This window comes from Saccostrea cucullata, unplaced genomic scaffold, assembly GCF_032062105.1.
Source record: "Saccostrea cucullata isolate Sc308-1 unplaced genomic scaffold, CSIRO_AGI_Scuc_v1 ctg14543, whole genome shotgun sequence".
Classification (NCBI taxonomy): domain Eukaryota; kingdom Metazoa; phylum Mollusca; class Bivalvia; order Ostreida; family Ostreidae; genus Saccostrea; species Saccostrea cuccullata.
Genome location: NW_026934646.1, coordinates 1 through 6,825, shown reverse-complemented (window position 1 = coordinate 6,825; position 6,825 = coordinate 1). Strand labels below are relative to the sequence as shown.

General features: G+C 35.7%; 1 long non-coding RNA gene across 2 annotated transcripts; it reads left to right on the top strand.

Moving 5' to 3' along the window:
* The first annotated feature begins 1,533 nt into the window (after positions 1-1,533).
* On the top strand, positions 1,534-6,823 carry LOC134241124 (uncharacterized). Of its 2 annotated transcripts, XR_009986597.1 has the most exons (4): positions 1,534-1,593; positions 2,142-2,232; positions 6,617-6,694; positions 6,805-6,823. It is a non-coding gene; the product is annotated as an uncharacterized LOC134241124 (long non-coding RNA). The 2 variants fall into 2 exon arrangements; XR_009986598.1 differs by lacking the exon at positions 6,805-6,823 and having other exon boundaries at positions 6,617-6,695.
* Positions 6,824-6,825: the final 2 nt, after the last annotated feature.

The following is a 6,825-nucleotide window of genomic DNA, read 5'->3' as shown; positions in this document are numbered from 1 at the left end:
CAAAAGGGCCGACCCTAGTTTTACATAGGAATATATAGGAAAAAATCTTTAAAAATCTTCTTCTCCAGAACCACTGGGCTAGGAAAGATGAAATTCATGTGGAATCATCCTCAGGTAGTGTAGATTCAAGTTTGTTCAAATCATGACCCCCGGGGCAAGATGGGGCCAAAATGGCCGACCCAAGTTTTACATAGGGATATATAGGAAAATCTTTTAAGATCTTCTTTTCCAGTACTTCAAAGCTATGATTAGTGATATTTTTATGGAATCTTCCTCAGGTAGTGTAAGTTTGTTCAAATGATGAACGCCTGGAGGGGGGGGGGGGGGTAAATTCAAGCCCGATGTGCTCAGGTGAGCGCTGTGGCCCTTGGGCCTCTTGTTAGCTCACCTGAGCCAAAGGCTCAAGTGAGCTTTTCTGATCACATTTTGTCCGTCGTCCGTCCGTCTGTCTGTCCGTCTGTCTGTCCGTCTGTAAACTTTTCACATTTTCGACTTCTTCTCAAGGACCACTGGGCCAATTTTGACCAAACTTGGTACAAAGCATTCTTGGATGAAGGGGAATTTGTTAAAATGAAGGGACATATCCCCTCGCAAGGGGAGATAATCAAGAAAAGACAAAAATAGGGTTGGGTCATTAAAAAATCTTCTTCTCAAGAACCACTGGGCCAGTAAAGCTGAAACTTAGGTGGAAGCATCCCGGGGTAGTGTAGATTTTAAATTGTTCAAATCATGACCCCTGGGGGAAGGGCGGGGCCACAATGGGGTATCAAAATTTTACATAGAAATATACAGGAAAAATCTTTGAAAATCTTCTTCTCAGGAACCACTGGGCCAGAAAAGCTGAAACTTATGTGGAAGCATCCTGGTATAATGTAGATTCTAAATTGTTCAAATAATGATCCCCGGGGGAAGGGCGGGGCCACAATGGGGAATCAAAGTTTATATAGAAATATACAGGAAAAATCTTTGAAAATCTTCTTCTCAAGAACCACTTGGCCAGAAAAGCTGAAACTTATGTGGAAGCATCCTGGTATAGTGTAGATTTTAAATTGTTCAAATCATGACCCCCGGGGGAAGGGCGGGGCCACAATGGGGTATCAAAGTTTTACATAGAAATATACAGGAAAAATCTTTGAAAATCATCTTCTCAAGAACCACTGGGCCAGAAAAGCTGAAACTTATGTGGAAGCATTCTGGGGTAGTGTTAATTCTAAATTGTAGGAATCATGACCCCTGGGGGAAGGGCGGGTCCATTATAGGGAATCAAAGTTTTACATAGAAATATATAGAAAAAAATCTTTGAAAATCTTCTCAGGAACCACTGGGCCAAAAAAGCTGAAACATATGTGCCCATGGAAGGATCATGGGGTAGTGTAGATTTCAAAATGTCTAAATTATGATCAGTGGGGTAGGGTGGGGATGCATTATGTATAACAAGGGGGAAATCTGGTAAAGAACAGAATGGTCAAAGCTTCTCAGGTGAGCGATGTGGCCCATGGGCCTCTTGTTGATGATGTGTCTTATTAACATTAATTTTCTTTTTTACACAGGTTAGATAGTGAGGGATTAGATCTTCTATCAAAGCTGCTTCTGGTAAGGGGAAATAACTGTAGAAAAAAAAAATTGCTTTATATAGGTGTATAAACAAAAAATGCACTGCATCTTTATTTTTTGTTGACTACATAAGTAGTTGAATTGAAGAACTGAAAACAAATATCAATTTATTCAGAAAAAATACATCATTGATACTTAAATCTCACCTTTAAGTTTATAATGGTATCTTTTGTGAAGAATACAATTACAATTTCATGTTAATACTAAAATCACAGATTGGTGTAGTTTCTTTAACTAATTTGTAATATTAAACTTTCTCTGTATATTACATTATCATTTTGATTTTATTTGTTGCAAATATACACATTTTCAACTGGATGGATAAAGCAGATATTTAAAAAAAATCAGTTTGATATTCTCTATTTAATGTTAATCTGTCTGTGTAGAGGTGGATTTATTTTCTGTACGTAAGCTCTAAGACAGATAATGTATTCCTGATTTTCATTAATGAGGAGGCTAAGAAGAGTATTTTTTCTGTACATCCCCATTACAGCTTACAATGTATCCCTGGTGGGTTTTTTTTTCAGTATGAAGCTAAGAAGAGATCCTCTGCTGCTGAAGGAATGAGACACGCCTTCTTCAACAGTTTCGGACCAAGTGTTCACCGACTGCCCGACAGTACGTATATCTAATATACAGATATTTACACATTGACAACAGTTTCAGACCAAGTGTTCACCGACTGCCTGACAGTATGTACACTAATCTCTAATATACAGATATTTACACATTGACAACAGTTTCGGACCAAGTGTTCACCGACTGCCCGACAGTACGTATATCTAATATACAGATATTTACACATTGACAACAGTTTCGGACCAAGTGTTCACCAACTGCCCGACAGTATGTACACTAATCTCGAATATACAGATATTAACAGGCAGAAAACTTCATTGGACTGGAAGCATGCACATACAAAAAAAAAATAATTAAAACATTTTAGTGGATATTTTTGGTAGAGATTTTCTCTTTTTATTCCCCCTTTAATGAAGTTTTTAGTTTCTGCCCTGTTGGTCCATCTGACTATCTGTCTGTGTGCACAAAAACTATAACCTTGCCAATAACTTTTGAGTGGGTGGGGTTATGGCTTTCATATTTCACGTGTATATTCCTTGTGACAAGACCTTTCTTTGGGTATCACAAAATTTGATCTTGACCTTGGAGTTTGACCTACTTTTACAAAAAATACCACTCTAATCTTGGCTTTAACTTTTGAACAGTTGGAGCTTGGTCTTTCAAACTTCACATGTGTGTTCATTGTGATAAGACTTTTCAGTGCCAGGGTATAAATTTTTTTCACCTTCTGACCTTGAGTTTAGAGTTTGACCCAATTTTTAAAAACTTCAACCTTGGCCATTCCTTTTGAGCAGTTCAAACCAGGGCTTTCATATTTCACAGGCGTATTTATTGTAACAAGATCTTTCTTTGGGTACCAACACTTTAGACTTTTGGAGTTTGATGTGCATTTAAGAAAATTTAACCCTCACCATAAGCTGTTATTGAAGCACATCCTTCAGTAGTCATAGGGTAGTTTTCCATACATTGCTGATTTTAGCTCCCTCTGTGGTCACTGATCTCTCTATCCTTAAATGTCCAGAGACTGGTTAAAACTGGTTACAAGGTTACCTGTAGACCACTAAAGTGGCCTTCACATGAAAATTGGTCAGATTTCTTTCTTGATTACCTCCAAAGGGCTGTTAATAGCTTGTGACTAATGGACAAGTTTTCTCCTACTTATCAACACTTTTTGTTTAAAAAAGGCCAGAACTCCAGCAAAGTATTTTGTACAATAGTGTGATAATGTGACTGCAAGTATCCTTGGCATTTATTCCTAAAACAACACAAAAATTACCTTGAAAAAAAAAATGTATTTCACAGTCAATTTTGAGTGTTAATTCGAGGAAGTAATATTGAAACCCTATTTTCCAAAGGACAATGATATAGGAACATGAAAAATCTGTAAGGTAAATTGTATCATTTTGTGATAAATACAGGGATTTTCTACTATATGATGGGAGGGGGCCTGGGCCCTTGGAATTAATTGGGAATTTAGAGACATTTTTAGCTCTTCTGAGCCAAAGGCTCAGAGAGCTAATGCTATGGCCATTTGTGCGGTGTGTGTCGTGCGGTGTGCGTTAACTTTTTAGAATATGGGCCATAACTCAAGATCCCCTTGGCCAATCAGTGTCAAATTTGTCACAGGGTATTCTTTGCCCAAGGGCTACCATTTGTACTAAAATAAGGGTTGGGACCCTAAAACAAGGGTAGATTATCAGGAAAACAAAACAAAAAGAACTGGTTGCTAAAAAATTTTCTTCTCCAGAACCACCTGGCAGATTTTCACCAAACTTACATACAAGGATCATGTTGAAGATTAAAAATTGTTCAAGGCATGACCCTGGGGCAAAGGGCGTGGTCTCAAGGTCACTTTAAAGTTGACCTAAATTTACAGTTAATAAAAATGTTCATATTTTGCTTACTATAAGGACTAGGATCATCAAATCTTGTAAATTGATGCATCTTAGGACTTCACATCATGTTAACTCAAAAGTAGGTCACGGTGACCTACTTTTTAAATTTTGCGGTCATTTGTTTTCAAATTGATTTAAAGGCATATTTTGGATTTTGGCCTATGATCATCAAACTTAGTATTGATGCATCTTGGGTCAACGTCAACTTAAAAGTAGGTCACTCTGACCTACTTTTTGAACTTTATGACTTATCCTTATCAAAACATTTAATCCCATTATTTCAGGCACTGAAAGGGTTAGAATCATCAAATCTTGTAAGTTGCTGCATCATGGGACCTTAAAACATATTTGAAAAATTAGGTCACTGTGACCTACTTTTAGAATTTTGCAGGCATTTGTTTTCAAATTGTTTAAAAGGCATATTTTGATTACCTTCATATGATCATCAAATTTGGTCGCAGATGCATCTTGGGACTCTGAAAAATGTTGACCTAAAATGTATACGGTGACCCTGGTGCCATTTTATGGCTATATTTAAGTATCTTAGGTATTCATTGGCTTAGAATCATCAAACTTTGTGAGTTGATGCATCTTGTTTGACCCACAGTTTTTAATGGCTATATTTATGTATCTCCGGTACTTATTGGCTTAGAATCATCAAACTTTGTCAGTTGATGCATCTTGGGCTTTCAGAATTTTGACAAAAAGTAGGTTATGGTGACCTACTTTTGACATTTTATGGGTATATTTAAGTATCTCTAGTACTTTTTGGTTTAGAATCATAATACTTTGTCAGTTGATGCATCTTTGGTTTTTGGAGAATTCGACCAAAAAGTAGGTCATTGTGACCTACTTTTGAATATCTCAGGTATTTATTGGCTTAGAATCATCAAACTTGGTCAGCAGATGCATCTTGGGACTCTAAAAAATGTCAACAAAAATGTAGGTCACGATGACCTACTTTCGACATTTTATGGCTATATTTAAGTATCTCCGGTACTTATTGGCTTAGAATCATCAAACATTGTCAGTTGGTGCATCTTGGGTTTTCGGAGAATGTCGACGAAAAATTAGGTCACATTGACCTACTTTTTGACATTTTATGGCTATATTTTTGTATCTCTAAAGTGGCCTTCACAATCATCATACTTTTGTCAGTTGATGCATCTTGGATTTTCGATGTACCTAAAAGTAGGTCATGGTGACCTACTTTTGAATATCTCAGGTATTTATTGGCTTAGAATTATCAAACTTGGTCAGCAGATGCATCTTGGGACTCTTAAAAAATGTCAACCAAAATGTAGGTCACGTTGACGTTCTTTCGACATTTTATGGCTATATTTAAATATCTCTGGTACTTATTGGTTAAGAATCATCACACTTTATCAGGTGATGCATCTTGGGTATTTCTGAGAAACAAAGAGTAAAGTGACCTACTTTTGAAAATCTCAATTTATTGGCTTAGAATTATCAAACTTAGTCAGCAGATGCATCTTGGGACTCTGAAAATATCAACTTAAATGTAGGTCAAGATGACCTACTTTCCAAATTTTATGGCTATATTTAAGTATCTTAGGTATTTATTGGCTAAGGATAATCAAACTTTGTCACTTGATGCATTTTGTGATTTCCAAGAATGTAGACCAAAAAGTAGTTCTAATTGGCTAAGAATCATCAAACTTTGTCAGGTGATGCCACTTGGGTCTTTTATAGGATACTTAGGGTTAGAGGCTTCAAATAAAAGTGATAGGTTGTACAATATATCAGAAGAGCGATTCAAGGCCCTTGGGCCTCTTGTTTCCATTAAAAGGAAATTAATTTGTATAACAATTTTCAAGAAAAAAAAAACATAAATGATGGATAAATTTCAGGGGTTTATTTTATTATTAAGAACTTTAAATCAAAGATTATTTATAAAAAAAAAAAAAAAAACATCACTTGAACAGTGCATCTTAAAATTTTAGTCATCCATTGATTTCCAACTACGACTGTTACACACAGCTATTTATAGGGCTGAAACGATACACCCCCTCCACGATACGATACATATTGCAATACTTGTGTCACAATTCAATTTTTTCAATACAATACATTTTTTAAAAGAAACAGATGATTAAGTTAAAGAAAACATGTATTCAGATTCCAAAAGATACATAAAAGGTGGCGATACAAAAAAAAAACACTTTTTTTGCTTCTGTCGATTAAAAAAGCACATTGTCTGTGTCAATTCTACAACCACAGCCTCACAGCTCTAAAACTTCCTCTGTCTCAATTTTCTTTCTCTTGAGTGTCAAAATGAGGACGAAGACAGTCAATTCAAGAGGTAATCTAACCTGATTATAAAATATGTATTGAATTGAAAATTGAGGTAGTGAATTGAATATTGAATTGAAGAATTATATTGAACAATATCGATATTTCGATGAATTTTTTCAGCCCTAGCTATTTATAGACTATATTTCTATTTTAAGCTGTCTCCATTTTTACTGTACCCGCTATTGTATTAATCTATACTTTTCTATTTTTAGCTGTCTCCATTTTTACTGTACCCGGTATTGTTTTACATAAAGACCCAGGAATGAGATCTTCTTCCCTGGCAAATTCAGGTATGTTACCATAGCAACTGAACAACATGATTTTGTACTTTAAATTATGACTTCTAATTTAGTTTTATAGTAATTTTCCTTCTTCATTTTTGTCATGAATTTCTTTCTAGGGAAAATTCGTCGACAGAGTA